The 27,134-nt window shown below is 36.4% G+C and overlaps 1 protein-coding gene and 1 long non-coding RNA gene across 2 annotated transcripts in view; one reads left to right on the top strand and one right to left on the bottom strand.

Moving 5' to 3' along the window:
• Positions 1–3,506: 3,506 nt before the first annotated feature.
• LOC118534618 (uncharacterized) lies at positions 3,507–4,291 on the bottom strand. Its single transcript, XR_004916789.2, has 2 exons — positions 4,196–4,291; positions 3,507–4,086 (listed from the first exon to the last, which is right to left on the bottom strand). It is a non-coding gene; the product is annotated as an uncharacterized LOC118534618 (long non-coding RNA).
• CDH12 (cadherin 12) overlaps positions 3,968–27,134 on the top strand; it is a 986,307-nt gene continuing 963,140 nt past the window's right edge. Inside the window, exon 1 of the mRNA XM_078066589.1 lies at positions 3,968–4,269. The gene's annotated coding sequence lies outside the window, so the exon portion shown is untranslated. The remainder of the gene's footprint in view (positions 4,270–27,134) is intronic.

The following is a 27,134-nucleotide window of genomic DNA, read 5'->3' as shown; positions in this document are numbered from 1 at the left end:
TGGTAGGCAACTTCATCTTTTGTTGTTTTAGGGTCAGAGAAGAATGAGGTAGAATGTATTATTCTTCAAAATAATCACTGGCCCTTCCTATGCTTCTTTTCCTCTAGGAAGATTATGCATCTTTGTTACCCTGACATCACACTTAGTAATGCGTCTGTAACATTCTTTGGCCAAAGAAATATAAACAGAAGTGATGTTCCTCACTTCTAGCAAGAGTTATCATTGTTTGAATGAGAATCTCCTGGTTTCTCTCTCCTTTCCCTTTTCTATGAGATTGGGAATGTCCCATCAGCCTGGTTGGGTCCTTGATTAAAAAAGCTATGAGGCAAAGTTGACCAATTATTTTTGACCAATATCAGACATATCAAAAAGACAGAGATACTCGTTAAAAAATGAATACAAACGTGTAGGGAGAAAGGGTAAAAGCCTGAACGAAAACAATTACAGTTGTGGATAAAGATAAAATGATGATTTTAGTCGTGTTTAGGAAGTCAAGTTGACTGAACTTGTTAACTCATTGAATATAGGTGTAAGGATAACAATGCTTGAGTCCCTGGCCCATATTACATTGTATTTTAATTTTTCACATCCTTATGATGAATTTTCCTTTGTCTTTCTGTTTCTTTCTTGCCAATGGAGTAATCTTCCTATTGCACAATTTTGATGATGTCATTCCTTTTCTAAACAGTCTCCAAGACTCTCCTTTGCCAAAGAATTAAGTTCTATCTCCTTAACCTTAATTGTCTGCCATAATTCTTTTTAATATTTATTTCCTACTTTTCGGCCCATTCTTTCCTTAAGGAAACTCTACTAGTTTTATTGTTCTTTCCACAAAAATGATTTTTGAGTTTCCAGTTAAATGCCTTGTTCCGGTCATTGCTTTTGCTTTCGCAGTAGTTTATCTCTAGTTACTTTAAATTTTACTTACTTATTTTAGTCAGGATAGACTAGGTTTCTGTGTGGTAACATATGACCCTAAAATCTCAGTGGCTTACAAATAAAAGCTTTATTAACCTCTTGAACTGCATATTCATCCTAGGATAGCTAAGACTCCAATGTCCTCTTCATTTAACAGCCCAGGGTGATGGAAAAGCTTCTGTATGAAAAGGGCACAAACTTATATTTGTTCCTCAGTATTCTGCTTGAACACAATAATGTTCTTTCTATCCATATTTTGAACCAAGTCATACAAACAAGACTAGAAAGGAGAAGTATATCCCTCCCCAGGGTGAAGCAGCAAATTCTATTAAAAAACATATAACAATAAAAGTTACCAAATCATCACTTTCAATCTATTCCAAATCCCATTGATTTCATTAATCTGATCTTGTCCATCCCATCTTCAAATGTTACTTCTTTCTCAACTCTTGCCACAAATACTAATTATATAGCTTGTCTTACAATGCCCTCAGCAGGGGTCAACAGAGTTCTCTCAAAGGGACACAGTAAACATTTTCAGCTTCAAGTCTTAGGTCACTGAGTAGTTGCCACAGGGTGCAACTTTTATGGTGCAAATGTAGTCAGAAAATATGGAAAAAAATGGGTGAAACTGTGCTCCAGTAAGAGTTAATTTACAAAAAGTAGGTGCTGGTCTGCTGCAGTATTTTGCAAATACCTTCCTTAAAGCAATGACTCTCAAACATAGATTTTTGGATGCCACTTTTGGGGTTTCCAATTCAATAGGAATGGTGGAGGGCTTGAGAATTTGCCTTTTCCATAAGTTTCCAGGTGAAGCTTTTGCTAATGGTCTGGAAATGACACACTGAAAACCATTGACCTACAGAACAAAGACAGTGTTCTATATTTCAGTGACTTGTTATTTGTGATCCACAAATGAATTCAGATAAATGAATACATGTTATTATAAAATTAAGAAATAAAAATATGTTTATAATTATCATTTTGTTAGCATATTCCTTTCTTCACAAAAGCCAGGTGACTACAGTTAACCAGAGAATGCCCTGAATAAAATTTTACTGGCTACATGAGTGAGTTACAATAACGTTAGCTTTCACCTTTTATAGCAACACAGTATCCAGTGCTGTAAATATTACACTTTTCCATGGCTCCTACACATGATGGACAGGTTACAAAATTGTTTTGTTTGTAAAGTCTCCCCAAGCTATTTCAACTTGTCACGACACACAAAGCCTGGCTACCCTAAATGCATCAACCCATTTGTATTACTTCAGGGGAACAAAAAGATTTCAGAAAGACACATTAATTTTATTCTTATTCAACAGTGACATTGAAAAGACATTCTTATTTGTGCAGTTGTTTGAGCTACTGAGCCTGCTCATAGTTATACATATTTTTAAAATTGTGGAGATTCTGTGCTCTTGAGATTTTTGACATACTTAGACTAAATGATTACCCCAGATATTGCTGCATTCTTGATGTGAAAATGATGAAGTGACTTAGATTCTTGGAGAGAAAATAAATGATTCTCATGAACTTGTTTAAGCAAATTTCAGCACTCAGTACTTCAACAGTGAAATTGTTGGACTAGGTCAACAAGAGGACATGACCTCCAGTTAACCTGCAAGTCTGACCCAGGCAATCAGAGGCTCCTTACTGCCTCCCCTGTCGAAGGAATGTACATTAGGTACACTGTTCCCATACTAGGAGCCACTTCAAGGACTTGAGAGAGTAATGTGTTATTGAGAGCATCTGGACCACATACATGACTGAACCGCGTTAAGACCTCCATGTAAGCTTTTAAGATTCTACAGAGCAGGTGCCGAGATCTGCTGGTCTGGCCGTGACCTAAGGCAAGCCTTCTATGTCAGTTCCCTTGCTTATTAAAACTGCCACCTATCAATCTGGAGCAGCTGACTCTTTCTTTGGTCTCTCCTTGCCCTCAGTGTATAGGGCCAGTAACGAATTTCACCCACAGGAACTCCTGAGGTTGTGAATCAACAGAAATGTGAAGAAAGGTCACCATGCTTTAGGTAAAGCTTGCATGTGGTTTTGGAATTTGGGAAGAGATAGTAGTATTGTTTCCAATAGTGTTATTTTCATTGTAAGATTTTTAAAAATATTTTATTTGACAGAGAGAGAGGGAGAACAAGCAGGGGAAGCAGCAGAGGGATAGGGAGAAGCAGGCTCTCTGCTGTGCAGGGAGCCCAATGTGGGACTCTATCCCAGGACTCTGGGATCATGACCTGAGCCAAAGGCAGACGCTTAACTGACTGAGCCACCCAGGCGCCCCCGTTATAAGATTTTAAAAATCATTGTAATATTCTCTCCAGTTGCAAGTAATCACTAATAGATTCCCTAACAGAAATTAATGTTAATTACAAAAACCCTACAATATATAAACATGCAAAATTAACGAAACTAGACTACCATATAGCCTGAACACATTTTAGTTCCTTATAGAATCTGGACCATGTTCAGTCAGCAGAGAAACAGGTAAATGGATTAGTAGAAATTTCTTGGCTAAGGTTACCCCCAACTGGCGGCTGCTTCTTGTTAAGACAACGTTTAGAGAAAGACACAACATCCAGTTGACATGGACTTTATTTTCCTGTTCCACAAGATAAAAGAAACAAGCTACTTAGTGGCGTGAGAACCAGGATCCAAGCCTCTGCCTCCCAGGTCTCTGATTTTCAACAGGCCTCAAGCCTTTAAATAGCAAAGCTCCAGGTGCAAACTAACCCAGGTGCTCTCACTTTCCCAGCGCCCACGCTTCACCCTCTACGAAGCTCCTTTAATGAGTGTCCTGAGAGCTATGGAGGCTTTCCGTTCATTCACAGCACTATACAATGAACGCTAGGGGGGAAAAAGAACAAACAAGATACATTTCAAATACAGGATTCAATTACTTTTCACAACTCGGCGATGTGTCAAAGGCACGCTGTGTTTTGTTTTGAGGGCGGGGAGATGACTGCGAGGGAACCCTGGGCCCCCATTGGCTGGCCGCTCGCCGCTGCAGTTGAGCTCCAGCCGCTCCGCGAGCATTATTGATCTGAAGGGTAAACGTGGAGGGAGCCACAGAGAGGGGTCCAGGCGTTTCTGAGAAGAGAGGCAAACCTCTTCCAGGAAGAAAGTGGTGTCTGCTGGCTCCCCGGCTTGGAGAATCTTCTGTGAATGAAAGGGGACAACATGCAAGGCAGTTTGTCGCTACAGTGATTTAGAAGAAAAAGACAGAGAGAGGGAGAAAAGGAGAGAGGGAGAGAGAAAAGGGTCTCACCTTAGGTGCAAGCCTGGGTTGTTGCATCCTGCAGTTGCTGTTTCTGCTTCTGCAGCTGCCGGTTCTGCCATCAGGTAAGATTTCCTCCCCCCACCGCCACCCCCCCTTTAATTGAGATTGCATCCTGTGTGATCGCTTCAGGATATACGCACAGAAATTCATACATGATTAATAAAGTTGCCTAGCGTAGTCAGAAGCTGAACGAGGCGGCACACAGATCTGGCATCTGAATTAGGAACTGGTGCGTGGTTTTGCTTTGAGAAACTTCAGTAAGTTCTAAACACGTCTCTAGTCTTAAGAGCGAAAGGTTAAATTAAAAGGGGAGGGAAAGAAATGTTTTAACCACTACTGGACCTTACTTAGCATGGCTGAATTTTCAAATGAAAATAATTAGGTACGGTAGGTGTTCAACTGATTATTTTATAAATGGCTTTATTGATCTATTTTTATGACAGAATAATGCTTTATTTTCAAAAAGCTTCTGTAAATACCCATCTCCACTATTTTTTTTGTTAAAATACATTAACATCCCCACATACTTCTCCACTGATATTTATTAAGGTATGTATATTTAAAAGCTTCATTCTTCACTAAAGAAAACTGTAAAGCCATTTAAATGCTTTAATAGCTAGTCTCTCCTATACAGCTGACTTTCCTACCACAAAACTAATCTGAGACAAGTGGAAGAGATATAGATTACCATGTCTGCTGTGGGTTATATAATATGTATTTAAAAAATATCTTAAAGGTATTAATCATTTGGTGGTACATTGAAGAAGCAAGACGTATGTGCAGTATAGGACACACAAGCAAATCGTTTTTTCAGAGACCTTCAGTATTTTATAAATGTTTTCTCCCTTTTAAACATCATTCTTTCTACGTGGAAATCACAGTGGCTTCAGAACCTCTGTAGTTCAGAGTGCTTGATGTCTCTTAGAGACATATTTCGAGATCTCTACTCTCTGGAGTGAGAACTGACATACTTTTGGGTGATTCTGTGACCATTTCATGATTCTCAGTTTCTCATCAGGTATTTTGAAACTCATTCACAAACTGCTCAGCTAGAAAATTGGCTTACATACTGAGGGGGAAAAATTAAAAAGAGAAGGTTCTGAAAATGTGTTTACAGCTTTCAGTTACCCTATACATGACCAAAACGTGAAAATCCAACCCTGCCAAGCAGGTATCGGTTTGCTTGGTCTTTTCAGAGTACTTGATTGTTTTTCAGATTTATAAAATCCAGATGCACAGCTGTCCAAAAATATTGAATCTCCTCATTCAGTGGCATCATTTATTCAGTAAGTTATCCTAAGCAATTTGAGAATCACTTTAATTTATAGGTCTTCATTATTAGTTCTAGGAAGGAAATTAACTGAATAGGTTTTTCTTATAAATATCTCCAGCAGAAGGTCTCTTCCGAATTAAAAGGCATATGGTTACTCTTCCCAAGCCATAAGCAGTTGATTGATGAATTGTTTTGGAATGCTCAAGAGCTCAGCCACACACTAAGTAGAAGCTTCCACTTAACTAATTTAACCTGCTTTACCTTGTTCAGTGATGAGATCTAGGGATGGTTCCTCTACTTGCTATAGAAACTACTGTAGCAAAAAGAGGTTTCATGTTAACTTGAAAACCCAATTCCAGAATATATTTTCTTCTTTATTAATAGCTCTCACTTCAAAAGCTAACTTCCCAGTTTAACCCTGGAATAGTTTAGCACCTTCCCATAAAAAAGAAAAAAAAAATCACATTTTCTTTTCCGTTGTATTCAGCAGATTTCCAGTTTCTGGATTCTTAACTTCTGCTGTGTACCATTTTCAAGTGGAGGGTGGGGGTGAGGGGGTGGGGGGATGGGGGGGGGTTCAAGCCAAGAATGTTTTTTTTCCTACTGGACCTGATTCCTTCCAATGATCTTCTTAGATTGGGATTATTTTAGATAATTCCCACAAAAAGAGAGCTGAATTATAATGGGAGGGAAGCGTCATTTGTTTTACATGTGGGATAATACATGTTAAGTTCTTATCACAGCAGAAACAGTGCTTAGCTTATGGAAAAAAAATTCCCTGCTAATGCTTCACATGACATACTTACACCTCAGTATGACTGCATCCTTTAAGGATGGAACAAAAACTCATCTCCTTAGATAGAGCATCTTTTGCATCTGGTATTTTCACAGAACATATTTCATGTAATAGGCTGTGATATTGATTGAAATCAATCTTTTATCATTTTGTGGTTAATAAGAATATCTGTCACTCTTACCTCTTAGACTGCATTGTGATGAACATCAAATCACTCTTGCTGATGAAATAGTACTGCAAATAGTCTGCTGAAACTGTTCTTACATGAAATGTGAAATATTACTGTGTTTTCACACCTATGCCATTTAGATGTCATATCATTAAATCTGCCTAACAATTATGATAGGAAGATGCATACAGTGATGGTTCTCTTCAGAAGTGAGCCATGTTTTCATGTAAAAATATCAAATCTAAGGATTGTGTGATAAAATGACTTAAGTAGACTGTTACAAATGTCTCCATACTTCCAAAGGAAAAGTGTGATTACAGATGTCTCATTTAAGGTAAGGTACCATTTCCTTGGTCTCTTAACAAAGCTGTTTTAAAAAGTATTTATGTCCTGTATGTCAGTGTTACCACATCAAAAGATAGCATTTTGCACAAATTCATGATTTTTATATTTATATAAATATTTATATTTGTAATATATATTACATTTATATTTATATTTAATTGTAGGTGGAAATTTTATCTTTCTTGTTTAACAAATACTGTTTTATTTTTATGAATTGCCTCAATTTATATCAAGAAAAATCAAATAAATAAGGAATGAAGATTTGTGATTTTACCGGGAACTTTCCTTTCACTTTCCTAATACATGATAATTGAGCAATTTACTCTCTTATGGCTTTTAAAAGCATTTTAACTTTTGGCTTTAAGGTAATTGAATTTTTTTCTGAATTACTATGCTAAAAGGGTTATATATCATTACCAAACTTGGAAAGGAAAGTGTGTATGGGCGCACGCACGTGTGCGTGTATTTATTTGTGAATGTGAATAATTCCACCTGTGCTGAATATCAATAGTGGTTACTCAAAGTTATTTTTAAGCATCACATGCTAAGATGACTAATAATATGCAGTAAGTAACGTTTTTAGAAAAGACTAAGAGAAAATTATGACTACTGCAAAGTTGAATAACAGATGAACTTCACATAGTGTTATTATACTTTCTGTGTGATCCTGGTTAATGTTATAAGAATTCATTTATTCAATTATTGATCATCAGTTAATTTAATAAGCATTTGTTAAACTATTGGAAACAAGCCCTATATTTACTTTTTTTATAAATTTAGCTTCATTCAGGTTTGTATCACTTTATCATATTATAGCTCATGGTATTAAGGGATAAATTAAATTTTCAATATGCTTCAGTTATTTTTTTCACTAAGAGATTATGGTTTTCTTACATAGCCCTTGCTCTGTGAACATTGTATAAGTCACTATTCTATAAATGTATTTATATTACCTCGAATATAAGGGATGTGCTATTTGAACAATAAAATTCTTAAAATATGTATATCTCATGCATATAGGTATGAAGATTCTGGTGAGAGAAGGTGAGGTACCAATGTGTGTACAGACACGCAGTAGAAAAAGACAGGATATCAAGTCCTAAATCTACATGTTCAGATAGTTGAATGATACATACTTAGTTCCAAGTACCAAAGAAGTAAACATTAGGGTGTAGGACTTATCCTCAAAGTAGGATGCTAGCTAGCTACAAGCATGATTTATTATACCAGAAGTGAACCATGTACTTAGTAAGTCCTGTCACTTCTATTGACTAGAAAATTATTATAATATGCAAAAAATGTTTTTCTCCATGTGAAAATTAGAGTCTTGATTCATTGTCTGCATGAAGATGTGAGAAGATCAAAACTTGGGAGTCAGGGGTATGAATCCAAATTTTGAGAATTATTCTGTGCGTACTTTTGAGTATATTACTTAGCTTTTGTATCCTTGGTTTCTTCTCTTGATTTAGTATGATATTACCACATAGACAAACACTCACTAATAGGTGTTTCTCTTTTGAAATTTCCATGACTATAGCACTAGATTTGTAGAGATTAATGCAGCCAGAGCTGCGCCCCTCAACCCCTGCCCCCCCCCCCAGTTACGTGAAAACATGTAGTGGCCAGCATTTGTTATATGCTGTAATTCACTTGTCATGTTGGGATGGAAGTGGTCCTCAGGTCACTTATCTAAAAATAATTCCACTTACTTTTGGCAAGAATGCTTTTAATGAATAAGCATGGATGTTTCTGGTAGTTTAAATAATCAGTGAAGTTTAGGTTGTGATGAAACTGTTACCATCATATTTCAGGAGGTTTGGAAGTCAAGCAAAAAGAAAAATAAGAGATCACTAAATAGAAAGTACCGAGTCCAGGGAAGTTTGTGGGATTATTATTTTTTTATAGAGATTTGGGCATGTGAATAGATGAGATCAAAATCGTTAGACAAAAGAAAATGAATGATGGATCAAGATCTTAGAGTGTTGGAGGAGGTCATCAAAAGGCTGTGACCTCCTGTTGATCCTTGAACTGGACCCTGGCAATCAGGCTCCTCATCTTCTTCCCAGTCCTTGGAATGTGCATTCTACCCACCTTTAACACTCTAGGGCTGTTGTTTCAAGGGAATAAACTTGAGAAAGTAAGGTGTTATTGAGGCCATTGGACTGAACATGTGATTGAATCCCATTAAGGCCTCTACATAAACTTTTAAGATTTTGGCAGGCAGGGGCAGAGATCAGCTCATCTTGTGGGTACCCACAACAAGACTTGTACATAGTTTCCTTTACTTGTTAAATCCGCCACCTACCAATCTTGCCTTCCATGTCTAGGAATTTCAAACCTAATCTGGAAAGCTCCTGAATTTTTGAAACAATAGAAGATGAAAATTTACAATATCCAGAACGTAGGTGGAAGATACAATTAGAAGATGTCATTAATTCTAATAATGCAAGTGAAATAGTATTCAAAAGCCAAATATCAAACAATTTTAGCTGACATTTCAACATTTATTAAAATAATATCTTGAATGTCAAAAAGGATTGTTAGGAAATAATCAACCAAAATGTGGTGTTAATTAATTTATCTAAAGTAATACTTTTAAACTTAATCAGAAGAGATCCAGATGCTTGGTAAATGTTGAGAAGTAGAGGAAATTAACATTAAAAGACTGCTCATGGGAAAAAATGATATGATGTATTTAAAACTATTGCTGAGGAGAGAATATAGGGATATTTGAAGTAACAAGGAAATAACATTATATCCAAAAGGAAATGTCCTCCTACAACTTTGTGAGTCAATATTTATTTCCACTCCAAGGGATGGAAAGGGCAGCCATTACTCCAAAGGATGTGATTTCAGGCCGATTTAAAAGCAAGATTGTACTGAAGCTCTCCTCTTCTTTAATTACTAGCAATAAGATTGTGAGTGAAAAGTGAAAAATAAGCTCTTGGCAAGGTTTTATGTTATATTTTTACTTAGGCAAGCATAGGAAGCCAAGAATACTTTTCTGAAATAGAAGTGTCTCACAGTTAGACAGCTCATTATCTGAATCAATATCTGGTATTTGTACTAAACGCCTACTAGAAGGTCACCACTATAAGATCCTTACATAGAAGCAGTCCATTATTAGAAATGTAGCTGTTGCAACCAGAATTAGAGTTGTGTCAAGTAGTCTAGCATATACAACATAATCTCATATATACTAAATATAAACAATATAAATTTTAACTGCAGTATTAAAATGACAGTTATTCTATAATACATTCTAATTTCAGTATTTCACGTTTATTTAACAAGGAATTTTATATGCCTATCATTATGTAACACCAGTGATGAGGAGAATAATGTTATAAATGAAAATAGAGGGCACATAATCTGTCCTAACTCAGAGGTTTACACATACCTCCAGATAGCAATATTGTCAGGTAGGTATTACTTTTGGAAAACAAAAATGTCAGGCATATTCAGCTTATACAATAGCACCTCAAGAACAGCAGCCCATCTCATAGATTTTTGGCTATATTATAAACTATGGAATCATTTTGGAGGGAAATTTGACAGCATCCATCAAAACTCAATACCTAGCAGTTCTAATGCTTGCATTATCTTCTGCAGAAATATTTTCATTTGCTTGTCATTGTCTTCTGATCTTATTCTTTCTCACTGACTGCTTCTTCTCATTCTTCTCTGCTGGGTTCTCTTGTCTTCAGACCCATAAATAGAAACTCTCAGGCTATCCCTGGACCCAGGCCTACGCCCTGCTCACCTCTCTAGAAACTTACTAAAGAGGTAATCCCATCCAGTAGTATAGGTTTTAATGCCATTTGAATGCCTCTTTCCAAATATGTCTTTGTCTCCAGTCTTTGTGCTGAGCATCAGACCCTGATCTCCAAATGCCTACTCAGTATTTCTACTTGCACGTCTGATTAGGCTGCCTGGGCTGCCAGAACTAAATATCACAGACTGGGCAACTTAAGGAACAGAAACTTCTTTTCTTATGATTCAGGAGGCTGGAATTCCAAGATTAAAGTGTGGGCTGATTGGGTTCTTGGTGAGAGCTTCCTTCTTGGCTTGTAGATGGCTTTCTTTTTACTGTGTCCTCATGTGACTTCTTGGTGCTCCTGCAGAGAGAACATGGGAGCAAGCTGTCTGTTCTCTCTTCTTATAAGGGCACTGATCCCATCATGAGGACTTCTCCCTTATGACCTCATCTAACCCTACTTACTTCTCAAGGGCCCCACCTCCAAATACCATCATATTGGGAGTTATCAATTCAATGTATGTGACTCCCCCCCCCGGAAACACACGCAGTCCATAGCAACATCTAACAATCATATTAACCATAACTTGTTTAAAACAAAGCTGTTAATTTCTGCCCCTTCTCACCACAACCTAAATATATTCATTTTCTTAATTTACTGCATCTCAGTAAATTATGTAATGATTCATTTAATTTCTTAAGAATTTAGGGTCAACTCTGAGGCCCTGCTTTTTTCTCTCTTCTCCCCACAATCAGTGCCAGTATTAAATATACTGGCCTCCTGGTCTTACTGTCTAAGTACATCTTTAATCCAGTCACTTCCACCTCTACCAGTTACCTTTAATCTAACCACTATTGTCCCAGTTTCTAAACAGGTCTTTCAACTTCTACTTTTATCCCCTACCCCTACCCCAATTCATTGCACAGTAGCTAGATGTAAACACTTCAATATCACTGTCAAAGTACTTTCCATGGTTTAAAGAAAATATATGGCTTAACCCTTCCATTTTCTTTCTCATTATGCTGAGTTCATCCCTGCCACAGGGACTTTGCACTCACCCAGTTTATCCTTTTCTTTACATTGATCTTGGTTTAAATATCCATACTTGAGAGCTATATTTTCTAATCATTGTCTGTAAATAGCATTTACTTCCCCAGAAGAAATATTTTCACCTTTATCCACATTTAATTTTCTTTAAATAGGACCTGCTCCAGCTTACATGATATTGCATTATATTGTCTATCTTCCCAAATAAAATGCAGACCACATGAGGAAAGCCACATAATAGTGCCTGGCACTTAGGGGCCCTCCATAAGTGTTTGGGTGAGTGAATAAATTACTAAATGAAAGAATGGATATGGGCACATAAATTTACTCAAACATACACATGCGTATAAATGGAGTTTGAATGATTTACATGATGATATGTTAAGAGTGGTAATCTTCAGGGAGGGGAGTGAGACATACTTGTGAATTACGTGACTTTCTATGGCAATATATTCATGCATACAACTTGGCCTGCAAATATAATAATCACTAGCCATGCCATTTGTGCTAGTATTCAATACTGAAAGAGTGTTCTGTTAAGATTATCAGGGGAATAAAGAATATAATTTGAGTGTCAGCCTACCAAAAAAATGGTTTTAAAGGTAAGACAGGATAATTTGGACAAGTACTAGTTATCTTTTCAACTCAAGATTCAATACTATCTCACTATGTATAATGTCCCTGCTTCCCCATGGTGTCCACAATTAAAATAAACCTCCCAGGATACACTAAAAAGGGGGAAAAAGGCCTTTAAAGATTTGCCTTAATTGGCTCTGAGATTCAGTTTTGTTATCTGGAGAGAACAGAGGAGAATCAGTATTAATACCTGGACTCGTGTCTATGCAAAGTCCAGAGCACCTAAGGTCACAATTAAATGGCTTAATCTTAAAACCCTCCAAGGTTTAATTCAGTAGCTCTCTTCAGAAGGGCATTGCTAATTCCTCCTGAATTGTTGCTGCTGTAACCACACTCCCTTAATTTGAACAGTATTCAAGATTCCATTTTCCCTACTGGAGTTAATTGCATTATGAAAGTCAGTTTAGAGTGGAAACTTACGTCCTCTTGTGGAGTATCTCTCTACAGAGTCCTTTCTTTTCCTTTCAGCTTGACACATACCCACGTTTATGCAGGGTAATCTCACAAATGCAGTGTGCCCTGTTTAAACCAAGTTTCAAAGAATATTCTTTAAACTATTTATATGCATACCAAAGCATGTTAGCTCTCCAAAGTGCCTACTGTTTTGTACATGCTCAGGCCATCTGATCTAATAGACTCTACGTCCTTGGAACATTAACAAATCTCTGAGCTTTTAAACAGACTGTGACCTATTCATTTAGAGGCCTACTTCAATAAACGGAGGCTCCCTTAGGTTAATGATGGATCATGGAGCTGTTTGATTTGCAGTGAGCTAAGTTGCCCATTATCCCCTAACATTCATGTGGGTCATGTTATCACAACCAAATAATGAGTCAGGCCCCTTCCCTCGTTCCTGTAGATTTCCAAGTCATTACAGGAGATCTTAGTGTGCAAGTCCATGAAGCTTTATGTCGTATACCTACAGATGAATTATTTTTGCCAAGAGTATGAAATTTCAGCTAAGGGTCAGTTTCCTCATGAGAATATCAGCTCCTTATACAAGAGTTCATCTAGGTATCTTCTTGAACGGAAAGGCAGACCTTCTCTTTGTTTCTGCCTACCCTCACCTAAATATCCCTAAAATTGCCTTCATATTTGCCATCTTTCTTTGCTCCCTTGTGCACATATACACAGACATGCAGAAAGACATACAGAGAGACAAGACTGGGACATTGAATCAGTCTTTCATTTAAAAAAAAAAAAGTTACATCAATTATAAATGTCATATCAAGGAGCCAAAGATCTGTTTTATAATGCCAGCCATGGGGCTTGCTTCCTTTGTATGTATGTTTTCTGTTAGTTCATTACGGTCTCTTTAGAGGCACATGTCTGTGCTATGAAATCTTGAAAGTTAAGGAAAATTCACTGGAAATATATCTTAAGTGCTTTTCAAAGCATTTTTGTGATGCGCTCCCATTGCATGTCTATCATAGTGTATGCATGTGTACATACAGACACAAATGTTAAAAGCAACTTCTTCAGTCACATCTCTAAAGCTTGCTAAATGTTTCTGATAGAAGGCAATAAACCCTTTGTCATTAATCCTTCCTAAAAATGAAATACTTCTACACTATAGAGAAAGCTATATGAAATATGAATGACAGGAGAAAAACAACTTCATTTATTCTTGCTCTGTGATTTACGGCGTAGAGATGACAACCATGGGGGAGGTGAAGAATGGCGAATTCTTCTGTGTTTGATGCTAATTTTACAGTACTGCAGAACAAGAGAGCATTCTGGATCTCTAAGTGAATTTATTTAAAGATGGTCCATTAGTTCATGTCACCACGGAGAACTAGTAAATTATGAGTGTTTTTACAAATAGACTTGGGAAGACTTCCCCAGTATTGTGGATTCACAGAGAACTACCCTGAAAAATTATTATATTCTGCTTCCCAGTCACAAAGCTATGACTAATAACTTTAACACAGAGCCAAGATATTTTCATTATTGGTTACCTAACCAATTTTTGTAAATGGATTTACTCTTCCATTTTTTAATGCCAAGGAAAGTTTTAAACTCCATGAAAATAAGAGGATAATTTTAGGCTGAAAAGGTAGAGCCAAAATTCTCTTCACAAAAACAAACAAAAAACGTACCTCCCTTTTTCTGATACAACTTAAAGAAATGTAAAAACATTACAAAATGTATGAAGGCGTTTTTTTTTGCTGTTTTTTTTTTTACTTTTCCTTTGGCTTATTACTCTTTATTTAAAATGCGTTTTAGAAAACTGCATCAAAAGATTTTATCAGGACAGAAATCAGTTTGAGTATATTTGATGACTAATTACAAAAATATCAAGACTTCTCATAGTCTCTATGCCCCATCATTTATTTCTTGAAATATTTTCAACCTTATCTGGTCCCATACTAAAAAATCTAGATAGTTTAGCACTTCCAGTTTTATTATAAGAATCTATTTATAGTGTTGGGATGACCACTCACCTTGTAACTTACCACTCCAGAGATGTCTTATAATTCTGACTTACCATGTACCTTTGGCCCGTAAAGGCAATGGATCTTTGGTTAATACTTGGTTCCGAGTTATTTACTTGACCTGAGCTGGTCCCTAACTATTCTCAGCCTCCATAATGGTGAATGGCATTGCAGGACTCCCTTGTGAAAGGCTCTTGTGGGACATGTCCTTTATGTACAGTCTTGCATTGGATCCCACAGCCCTCCTCTTGAGTTCTACAACCCATCCTCTTCCAGGTTCACAGAATCACAGGGCATTTATTTCTCTGATGTTGCATACAGCTTTTTCTTGGGCTGTCTGTGTATATATATAATAATTTTAGCCATCTGCCATTTAAAATACTTTTGAGATGACTTATTTAACATCTATCTCAGGTGCCATGTTTACATTTTAAAAGAAGCCATCTGAAGGTAATGTTTAATCCAAGTAATGATTAACAAGAGTTTGGGATTCTATTAGAATTCGTGGATGCTATTTTGAGGATCTGTGGTTTTTATTCTTTCTTTTTACTTTTCAAAAATGACCTGTTTGCTGATTTCATCAGTTGTCATCTAATATATTTTGTCTCCTAGATGATGATTGTTATTTTTCTAGTGTAGGTATACTTTTGTATTTCATTATAAATATAATGCATGGGTGCCTGGGTGGCTCAGTTGGTTAAGCATCTGCCTTCGGCTCAAGTCATGATCCCAGGGTCCTGGGATGGTGCCCCACATCCATCTGGCTCCCCACTCAGCGGGGAGTCTACTTCTCCCTTCCCCTCTATGCGTTCACTAGCTCTCTGTCTCTCAAATAAATAAATAAATATTTAAAAATAAGTGTAATATATATCCATGTGGAAGAAAATCAAGTGTTGCTGAGTGTGTTAAACTGAAATCTTCTCCCTTCCTGCTCACCTGTTCTCTCACTTCCCAGAGATAACTGCTCACACCAGCAATTTCCTATGTACTCATCCAGAAACTTTCTGCCAACTCATAAAAGCATGACTATAAAGACTATTCTCTGTCTTCAATTTATTTAATGATTATTTGACCCAGTTATGTTCTCTATCCTTAACAGCATTTTAAACTAGAATTCTCAAATGCCCACACACTTTTGGTCTTATCTTTTACCTCCTGAGCCATCACTTCTCAGTTTTATTTGCTGGTTTCTTCTCTTCTTCCCTTAATACTGAGGCAGCTTTAATTTTCTCCTGTCTATCTACACCCACACACATAGTGATCTAATCCAAGTTCATAGTTTTAAACACCATATGTTGACAACTCCCAGATATATAGCTGCAGCTCAGATCTCCCAAAATCTAATCTCCTCTACCCAACTGCTTTGTTGGCATATGATACACTTGGATACCTAATAGACATCTCACATTCACATGTCCAAAATGAACTCTTGGTCTTCACTCACAAATATATTCTAGTCTTAAGATTTTATCATGTCTATTGATAAACTCCATGCTTTCATTCAAGCTAAAATTTCTCAAACTCTCTTACATCCTCTATTTCTTTCACATTGCATATCTCATGTGCCAGGAAATCCTCTCTAAAGCGTATGTAGAATTTTACCAATTCTCAGCAGGTTCACTGTTGTCACCATGATTCTAGTAGTAAAAAATGCTTATCTGAACACTGCAAGAGCCTCCTAACTCATCTTGCTTCTAGCCCTCCAAAGATTAGCCTCAACAGCAAGGCCCATCCTTTGAAAATAAGTTAGATCATGTTACCACTATGTTTAAAATCAACTGATGGCTCCCCATTTACCTCAAGAGGAAATGCCAAGGGTTTATGTGATCTGTGCTGTCATTTTGTTTCTGATCCATTCTTCCTTCATTCCTCCCCTTGCTCATTCAGTTCACACGACTCTTCTCCGGGCTTTTCCTGAAACTTAACAAGCTAACTCTCACTTTTGTAGCTATTCCCCCTGACTGGAATTTTGTTTAACAGATGCCTACTTGACTAGCTGCCTTCATGTGTCTTCAAGTTGCCCCTTCTGTAGGGGTCTATTCCTACTATTCTATTTAATAGTAGAGCAAACTACACAAAACCCTCAGTCAATACTTTATCCTCTTACATTGTTCTATTTCCATGTCAAGATGATTCTTTATTTCTACTTCCTCTTTAAGCACTTGGAGAAGAGGGATCTTTACATCTTATGTGCTAATATATCTCAGGAGAAAAGACGAGTGTCTGGCAGACTAGCACATAGTAAATGCTTGCCATATTTATAAATAGATTGTGTATATATAAATAAATGAATGACCAAATTATTCCAGATTTCTTATATGACTTTTGTGTATTATAAGCATATGTGACCATCCATTAGCATGAGCACACATACTCACTTTTATTTTTAAGGAAAAATAAAATTATAAATAATCTTACATATTTGTTTATAATGAGAGAAATGTTGTTGGGTTTTGGTACTATAAAATGAAACATCTATGGTATTTAGTTTGTTCTGGTTTGTGTGTGTGTGACTTTAGTTTTGTGGTCTCAATTGCACCTGATGAATTGAAATCAGAGATTTAACCTGATTGTTCCTGAAGATTCCTTTTCAGTGACAGTGGAGGATAAACAAGGTACAAATTACCTTAATTTGCTCTTCTTTTTCATCTAATATTCATATGCTTTACCCTGTATACTTTTAAGAGTTCAGCCACTTACAAACCAAGGTGGAATTGTGGGTGTGCAAACAAGTGTCTACTTATGTGTCCATGTATTTGTTACTAAGTTGACTTAAAGCAAATTGGAGGTTGTATGTTCTTGGTGGCATAAGACATTTCAAGTGTATACTAGACATAGAAATACATATGTATATACATGCATACATCTAGAGAGAGAGACCGATGGGAGGAGAGAAGTAGAGACAGAAATAAAATTTAAGTGATGTTTATAAAGGATAAAGAATTATCTGCATTTATATGAATTGTAAATATTTTCCATTTACAAATATTTTAATAGAATATTTAACTCCTTTATTTTTCTAACTTGTTACAAAGAATCTAGGATATACCAAGAAAATAAGAGAAAGAATTAAAAAAAAAACACCAAATATATTTGATAAAAAACATTGTGTTATGTTAACATAAAAAAAACCCAAACTTTTAAAACAGAAAAATTGTATTAAAGGCAAAATATACATTTTATGAAATGTCTATTGCCTTTAGGCAAATTTCCCTTTATCTGCCTGTCTTAGTCCATTTGGGCTACTATAAAAATTCCATAAACTAGGTGGCTTAAAAAACAAACATTTATTTTTCATAGTTTTAGAGACTAGGAAGTTCAAGGTCAAGGTTGGTCAAGTCCAAGGTTAAGGTGCTCAAATATTCATTGTGTGGTAAGGGCCATACTTCCTGATTCATGGACAGTGCTCTCACTGTCCTCACATAGTGGAAGAGGAGAGAAGCTTTCTGGGATCTTTGTTATAAGGGCACTAATCACATTCATGATTAGCCCACTCTCACTTCCACCCTCCACTTCCCAAAGGCCCCAACTCCTAATACCATCACATAGAGAGTTAGGATTTCAATACAGGAATTTTGAAGGACACAAGTATTCGTTCTAGATAGCACTGTCTTTAATGAAGTTGTTGTTACTGTTCTTTCAATATCAATAAAATAAACTGTTGAATCAGTGTATTAATTAGGCTTCAGTCTTGAAAGCAGAGCTGGCTCTAAATTTCATGAGAACAAGGGGTTAATTTTTAGCATGAATTTACACAATTGATGGTGAGCTGGGGAACTGACAGTCTGGAAGCGGAGTACTGAGGATCAGAGAGAAGAAGCCTCTACCCATTCTGACTGAAGCACAAGTAGAGGTAGATCAGTCACAGCTGACAAGGAAATACAGGAATCCAAGGTGGCAGCTCATGATGGGGTGCTCCTGCAGAGTTCTGCAAGAAGCTGTAGTCTCAGCTGAGCAACTGCCTCTGTGGGTCTATAACCAAGAAAATAGGGGTGGGTGGGCCTGAAGTTGCTGTGCATCCTTGTGGCCAGACATCAAGAATAACAGCTAATGGAGGATAGAGCATGACGAGGACAAGCCAGACCTACTTGTTCACTTCTGGGTCTGTTCACCAAATATCTGTCCACAATGGTCTTTGAGAATAATGGTTGCTTCTTCACCTGTGACTTCCAAATTTTGCTTCTAGTCAGTTCTCATGAAAACCATCTGGGAAGGGAATCTGGAAACCTATTTCCAGTTCTACCAAGTTGATAGAACCCAACATAGCAAGTAATTCTTTATCATGTTGGCATCTAAACCCACCTCTTTAAACTTTGTTTAACTTCCACATAAAGGAGTTAGAAAGATTGGGCTTCTACCTAACATGATAATCCTATGGTTCAACATCTAAGTGCAGTTTTCATGAAAGTTATATTTTAATGTTTAGTAGCTTATTGTATTTCATCAGTCTGTTCCTCTTCTGGTATAGTATGTATTAATAATGAAAAGCAATATGTAATAAAATGTCCACCCCTGCGATTTATCCAGAATGTACATGGAAAGTGTGATCTTTCATTTCTCTCTTCATAATCATAAACATATTTTAACATGACTAAAATGTCAGTGACCTATTTGTATCCTCACTTATACTTATGAATAATGCAAAATGTTTATCTGACATATGGCAGCAGGCTGAAAGGCCTAATAGTATCCCTGAAATTTCAAAATTTTATCATCATGGGGGCACCTGGGTGGCTCAGTCGTTAAGCGTCTCCCTTCGGCTCAGGTCATGATCCCAGTGTCCTGGGATCGAGCCCCGCATTGGGCTCCCTGCTCCGCGGGAAGCCTGCTTCTCCCTCTCCCACTCCCCCTGCTTGTGTTCCCTCTCTCACTGTCTCTCTCTCTCTCAAAAAAATAAATAAAATCTTAAAAAAAAAAATTATCATCATGTATTTGGGATTCTTTTATATTGAAGCTGATGTTCTGGGGCTTTATTATTTTTCATTTCAGTTTTTCATTTAATCAAGATTTATTTAGTGATCTAGATATGCCAGACCCTGTTCTAAGGAGTGTATGTATAGCTATAGAAACAACAAAGTCCAGTTTACATAGGACTTTATACAATAGTCTTCTTTATTATTCTTTACATTTTTCCTTTATACAATATTCTCCCCTAACCCACATATCCCATTAAATAACTCCACTGGAGCTAAAGATGTTAAGATAAGGAACTTAAAAAAATTAGCTGGTACAGTTGTTCTGGATTACTCACAATCTTGAAGTTCCCATGAAAGCAGTGGGGAGAGTGATAGTGACCATTGTGGGCTAACTTCGTCAGTTATTTGGTTACTTGTAGTTTCTAGAACTTCTTATAATAGAATTGTGGCGTTTTTTTTTTTTTTTTTTTTTTTTTTTTTTTTTAGATTTTATTTATTTATTTGACAGAGAGAGAGAGCACATGAGAGGGGGGAGGGTCAGAGGGAGAAGCAGACTCCCTGCCGAGCAGGGAGCCCGATGCGGGACTCGATCCCAGGACTCCAGGATCATGACCTGAGCCGAAGGCAGTCGCTTAACCAGCTGAGCCACCCAGGCGCCCGAATTGTGGCGGTTTTGTTGCAGAGAAACAAAACACTTATTTACTGTGTTTGAATAATCACCGAAGCCTAAAATGATTTCCCATCATTGTTTTTGTTAGTTCACATTGCTTTAACATTTTTTTAAAATTGAGATATAATTGACATATAAGTTTTAGGAGTACAGTATAGTGATTTGATATATGTATATTGTTAACTTTAAAAACAAAACTGAAAATTATTTTACCAGCAAAAGATGGGCTTATTTGGGAATAGCAGAGATTGCAATCTGGTTCAAGCAATCAGTCTATGGCAAAACCATAGGCAAGTCCAACAAACAAAAGAGGTTAACATTTTTTTTATGGAGAAGGAGGAGGAGGTTGGGAGGGTTTGTTTTGAACAAAAGTCCATTGGAGAGAATCAGAAGAGTTCAGGGTCATAACATTTTCTCATTGGCTGAGTTGCAGGGGTGGTCAATTTCTTACAGAAGATGCAGTATACATATTTTCCTGTTGGAGCCTGTAATTGATGATTCTTTCCTGTTGAGAATTCTTCTGTTGGGTCTGTAATTGACAATTCTTGTAATTGACATTGAGTAGTAGAGCTCCCACTTCAGCCTCCCCTTGTAGCATCCTAAGACCACTTTAGTGGGGTTCACCTTTATTAATTTTCACAATATATTGCAAAATGATCACCATATTAAGTTTAGCTAGCATATATCATCACACATATAATTTGTGTGTGTGTGATGAGGACCTTTAAGATTTACTCTCAGCAACTATTAAATATACAATACTGTATTGTTAACTACAGGCACCATGCTGTATGTTACATCCCTAGGTCTTATTTATTTTATAAGTGGAGGTTTGTAGCTTTTAACCACCTTCACCCATTTTGCCCACCTGCTCACCCACCTGCCTCTGGCAACCACTGATCTGTTCTCTGTATCTATAAGTTCATTTTTGTTTGTTTGTTGTTTTAAGACTCCACATATAAGCCACATTATACAGTATTTGTCCTTTTCTGTCTGAGTTATTTTACTTAGCATAATGCCCTCAAGATCTGTCTATGTTGTCACAAATGGCAGGAGTTTTTTTCTTTTTTTAAAGCTAATATTCTAATACATGTATGTATAGCACATTTTGATTATCCATTCATGAGCAGATGGACACTTAGGTTATTCCATATTTTGGCTGTTGTAAATAATGCTGCAGTGAACATGGGGTGCATATATCTTTTCAAGTTAGTGTTTCCATTTTCTTCAGATAAATACCTAGAAGTGGAATTGCTGGATCATACGGTAGTTCCATTTTTAACTTTTCGAGGAACTTCCATATTGTTTTCCATAGTGGCTGTACCAATTTGCATTCCCGCCAACAGTGCACAAGAGTTTCCTTTTCTCTACATCCTTGGCAACGCTAGTTATTTCTTTTTGTTTGTTTGTTTGTTTTGTTTTTTAATACTAGCCATTCTGACTGGTGTGAGGTGATATCTCATTGTGGTTTTGGTTTGTATTTCCCTGATCAGGCTTTTCTCTGCCTAGTTTATGCAAAGGTTTCTGTTTAGATTAGGCATCTTTTCCTGGTCTAACTCTTCTTGCTATGTTTGTAATTTCTGTTACACAAAGCACCTATGTATGTAACCTCTTTTGAAGGAAAGAATCACCTAATTCTTTTGCAAATATTGCTACCAATGTTGTTGACCAACAACATCACTACCACCCCTTCCTGTGAACAAAGGAAGATTGTAGTTTCAACAACATTGACATTAGGGGTCTCTGACTTAGTTTACCAAATGGAATTTGACCCATAGGGACAATTACTTCCGTATGGGAGAAGTTAATTGCTGGGTTTTTACTCTTTAGTTTTTCTTCAGCTGTCATCTCAAATAGCAATTAGGGGAGCATAAGCTCATTTGGAACTGAACTGATAGACACTGCATTGAGAAAACTGGCCTACAGCCTTGCCCACATCTACAGTTGATTTTGTATAAGTGAGAAATAGAGTAAAGGAAGATGAGATTAATGGATTGTTAGTGAAGATCCTATAGTGAGTGCAAATACAATCCCCTTGACAGGAATAGGTATTGTTACATTTGCAGAGCAATAATGACAACTGAAGAAAAATCACTGATTAAACCCACTTCCTTATTAGTAAGATAATTCTCCTTCATCTAGCTAGTTCTGTTCTTCTAGGACATTCTAGATTTCAATAATTTATAAATCTATTAATGGTTAGATTGTTCTCCATTTCTAGAATATTTTCCCCATTCAAGAACTAGAAGATATAACAGGCCTAAGAATTTTGTTCCTGAAAAAGCAAAAATTAAATATGTGTGAATAGAGTATGGGTAAGAATAGTAATAAGATGATAATTAGATACACATTGAGTGTTCCTCTAAAAAAGTTGTGCATTTTAACAGAGAACTAACAACTTCTTGTAGGAAAAATCTTCAAAATCCCTTCTCATTGCAGTATTTTGCTAAATAAAAATGCAAATTTTATTACAAGATTGTGTGGCTTTATGGGCACATTCAGTGCTTTTTCATTTGTTGAAATACTAAGCTTTTATTCCATAGTGACTTTCCTTCTTCCCCTTTTTCCTTCCTTCCTACTCTCCTTTCTTCCCTCCTTTCCTTCCTTCTTCTAGATTTTCTTTTGAAATATTCTAAGCCCTCCAGAGTCAGGAATCATTTTTTTTCTAATAAATATTTGTCTATCATAACATTGTCATCCCAGTTTCACTTGGTTCCTGAAGACACCTCTCCACACAATGAATAATGCTATTTTTAAAGGAGCCTGGTACCTTAATCTCTTATTTAAACCCGTATCTAATTTTTAAATTTTCCCGGAAAGCGTTTGTTCCCATTTATCTCCGTTCTTTTAGCATACTTCTTATTCGCCTTTGTAGATCTATTGTACAATTTTACTCACATAGTAACTTAATACACTGTGTGTCAACCCTTATATAATCAGTCCTTATTTATTGAACACTTACTATTTTCTAGTCACTCATTCTATACTGAAAATAAATAAGATGGACGTATTTCACCCATCGTAACTCCCTTTTCTTCCCTTCTCTAGTATAGGGTGAATGGCTCATTCTTTGTAGAAGTACCACATAAAAATGTGATCATTTAGAATACTTGCTAGTAAAATCTAATATGATACATAGTTGAAAATAATTGTAATTTCTTACAGTGCCCCTAAAATATCAATAATAAATTAATTGGCTTTCAGGAGATTTGATCTACTGAGTGTGTGATTTCTACAAAATGAATATAACCTCCTTTAATCAGGGCCATGTTGAACTTTTTCTTGGCTTTGTGCTGAAAGGGAGTAAGATGAGAAAAGGAAGCTTTTAAACTGCACCCACTTTGTGGTGCCTGGGTGGCTCAGTCGTTAAGCATCTGCCTTCTGCTCAGGTCATGATTCCGGGGTCCTGGGATCGAGCCCCGCATCAGGCTCCCTGCTCCATGGGAAGTCTGCTTCTCCCTCTCCCACTGCTTGTGTTCCCTCTCTCGCTGTGTCTCTCTCTGTCAAATAAATAAACAAAATCTTAAAAAATAAATAAATAAACTGCACCTACTTTAAAATTATAGTAAAAGAGGACATCGCCTTTGTAATGGATGTGCTCATTACAATTAACATACTTTAATTACTACATACCTGGGAGAGCTGTACTTGGAAACATTTTTGTTAGTGTTGAGGTCAAATTAATTAAGTACTTGAATTTTCTCTGTAAGTATCTTGTCATTCTTTCTTGTCTTCTCTATAATTATTATAAATTAGTTATTTTGTTTCCCCATTGTCCTCTGAAAGTCACCACTCTGGCTTTCAAACACAAGACCTGGGGAAAAAAAAAAAACAAAAAACACTTTGTTTCCCTCTTCCCTAACTGGCACAAATGAAATGGTACTGATGCTGACCACTCTGTTCCAAAACATGAGGAGGTTTCATTAATTAATGAAGAATTTTACAATCATAAAGTGCAATCGACACAGCAAAAATATTTTGTGTTCGGAAGCTGAAGGTCAGGGATTATTAACTACAACACCTGATAGTCATGCTATCTAGCATATCTCATGGGGAAACAGTGAATGCAGACTTAATGGAGGGTCACGTCCTTTGGTTCAAAACAAAACTAAAGAGGATGATTACATGTTTTATATGGAGTAGTTGTATTTTGTGGAAGTTTATTTCCTAATGGCTTTACTTGATTTATGAAAATAATCATATATTACAGCATTGACTACTTGATCAATGAAAAAGTAATTTTGCAAAAGTGACAATGGAATTTAGGTACATTGTAACGTGTTTTGATTTAATCAAATGATTGTCAAAACATTGTACATTATGATCTTTACCAAAGAAAACCCCCAAATACTTGGCAATTAAATGTCCCTGAAAGAGTAAATCATTCCCACAGAGAGTATTTAAAATATTTAAAAATTTTGAATAAATTAAATCAGGGATACTGTGATCTACAGTTCCTGTGTTTTCTAAAATAAGAATATTTCCAGATTTGTACCAACTCTGACTTTGTAAGTTCTTAATAATTGAGTGAAAATACTTTGTTATGCAATTTGTAATGAGGAACTTGATGATCAGTCCTTTAACAATAAGAGCATTGGTTTGTAATTGTTCATTGTTATATGACTTTCACATTACCATTTTTGCATAGTTTTCATTTTATTTATTTTTAAAGATTTATTTATTTTAGAGAGAGAAAGAATGGGTGGGAGAGGCAGAGCGAGAGAGAGAATCTCAAGCAGGCTCCAGACCCAGTGTGGAGCTGGACACGTGGCTCGATCTCACGACCCTGAGATCATGACCTGAGCTGAAACTGAGAGTCGGCCACTTAACCAGCTGAGCCACCCAGGCACCCCTGCATAGTTTTCATTTTAAACCAGTAATATAATTTCACAAAATCTGTGGCATACAGAGCATTTTTACTGAGTCTCATCTATGTAGCAAGCACTGTGCGCTGGTCTGAAGAGATCCCCGTGAAGGCAGTTTATCTTTGTTTCCTTTGTACTGCTCTCCAGTCAGTGTCCTCCCAGCAAAGTGTATTGTGACACTGTCAGGAGCATAGAGAATATTCTGAATCCTATTACATGATTCTATTGGCTACATTCCTTGGTTTTGTGAGACATTCCGTCTAGATTCTAAAGTTAAAAACACAATCCAAACTGAGAGATATCTAGTGTGGGGAATCATTAAAATGTAGTTTATCCAGACTAGGACAAAAAATTTGTTTCACAAAACCTAAAGTAATTACTGGGTATAGAGAGACGGCATGGGAGATATCTTTTCAATAGTAAACTTTGAATTTTGTAAATAAAGTATTTGCTGATTTAAAAAAAAAATTAAAGGAAGCCTGAATGCTACTGAAGATGTTCATCAAATATGAAAGATTAATTATCATAGATTTAATTAGGATATTATTGGTTCTGAAGTCCCAGATCAAAAACAATATTTGTATACAAAAATGTTGGTTAGTAACTGAGATGTTTGCTCCCTTCATGTCCCTGGGTCTCCTGCAAAACCACATACTTGTCAAGTATTGAAATGAATTAAAGGAATAAAGGAAGGAAAATGTATTATTTTAAATTTTGTCCTTATAACAAATATATTTAGAATATTTTGTTGTGATTACACTTTACAGTATTAAATTTTTTGTAATTCCTCACCCTTATGTACCCATTTCTTTGTGTTTTCCTTCATGGGAAAGAAGGAATTGAGGCACCCATCTCACATTGAGTCATTGGGGGAATAATACCTCCAATTTCACACCTCTTTGCTTGTCTTACCATACATTCTTTGTGAGAAAATCACCAATCTAATAATTTTAATGAACATGTGTATGCTACAAATGGACATCTAAATCCCTGTCCACTTCCTCAAACTTCGGACTTTGCTGAGACCTAAGAATGAACCTGTGACTCCCGTAGTTCTGTATTTACTCCCAATATTTTCCAAAACATTGACTAATGTTTTTAAATGTTTATATAATGTCAGGTACAATACTAAGTAATTTACATATATTATCACAGTGAATGCTTCAGTAATCCACTGAGCAATAACATTTTCCATTTTACATATGAAGATACCAAATCTCTGCAAGAGCTAAAGTTAATGGCAAGGTCACAGAACTATTAAGTGGAATAGCTGAGGCTGCAGCCAATTGTGTCTGACGCCAAAGTCCATCTTCTTAGGTATGATTTATGCCTCCTCTGTTTTTCACCACAGGCAGTAATACTATCTTTCATCCAGTCATGCAAATCTGTAACCTGGGAGTCTCCTCGATCCTTTCTTCTCCTGCAGTCCCCTATCTAATCAATCACCAAGACTAGATAAATTAAATTCTAAGTATCTTTCAAAGATATTCCTATTATTGTTTTTATATGGGCTTTAATTATTTTTCTTGCAAGATTAGCTTGTGTCCTAATTGGTCATCTTGTTTTCTGTTTTGATAACTCACCTTTGGAGATACAGCTAAAATAATCTGTCCAGGAGATTATTCCCTTGAGCTCCTTAGTTGACTTTGTATTAACTTTATGGTTAAGTCCCGGGCCCTAAACATGGTATCTAATAGGTTCTATCTCCTACTTTTTCAGGCTCATTTGAAGCACCCACACATGCACACCTTTACTCCTTTCAAGACGACTCCAATTTTTCTTTGATAATACTCCTATTTGAATACACAACTTAATTATTTTCTAAGAAGCCTCCCTTGATTTCTTCCCACCTTCACAAAGAGGGGTGACATCTCTTTGTTTATGGAAATTTATTGTATCTCTTTCCTTCATCTTATAACATTTGATTTATTGATTTGTCTCTCAACTTAGATTATAAGCACTTAAAGGACTCAGTAGGGACTGTTTCATCTTTGAATCACAGAATGTGGTATATAAT

The sequence above is a fragment of the Halichoerus grypus genome, chromosome 2 (genome assembly GCF_964656455.1).
Source record: "Halichoerus grypus chromosome 2, mHalGry1.hap1.1, whole genome shotgun sequence".
NCBI lineage: Eukaryota > Metazoa > Chordata > Mammalia > Carnivora > Phocidae > Halichoerus > Halichoerus grypus.
This window is presented reverse-complemented; position numbering and strand designations above follow the sequence as displayed.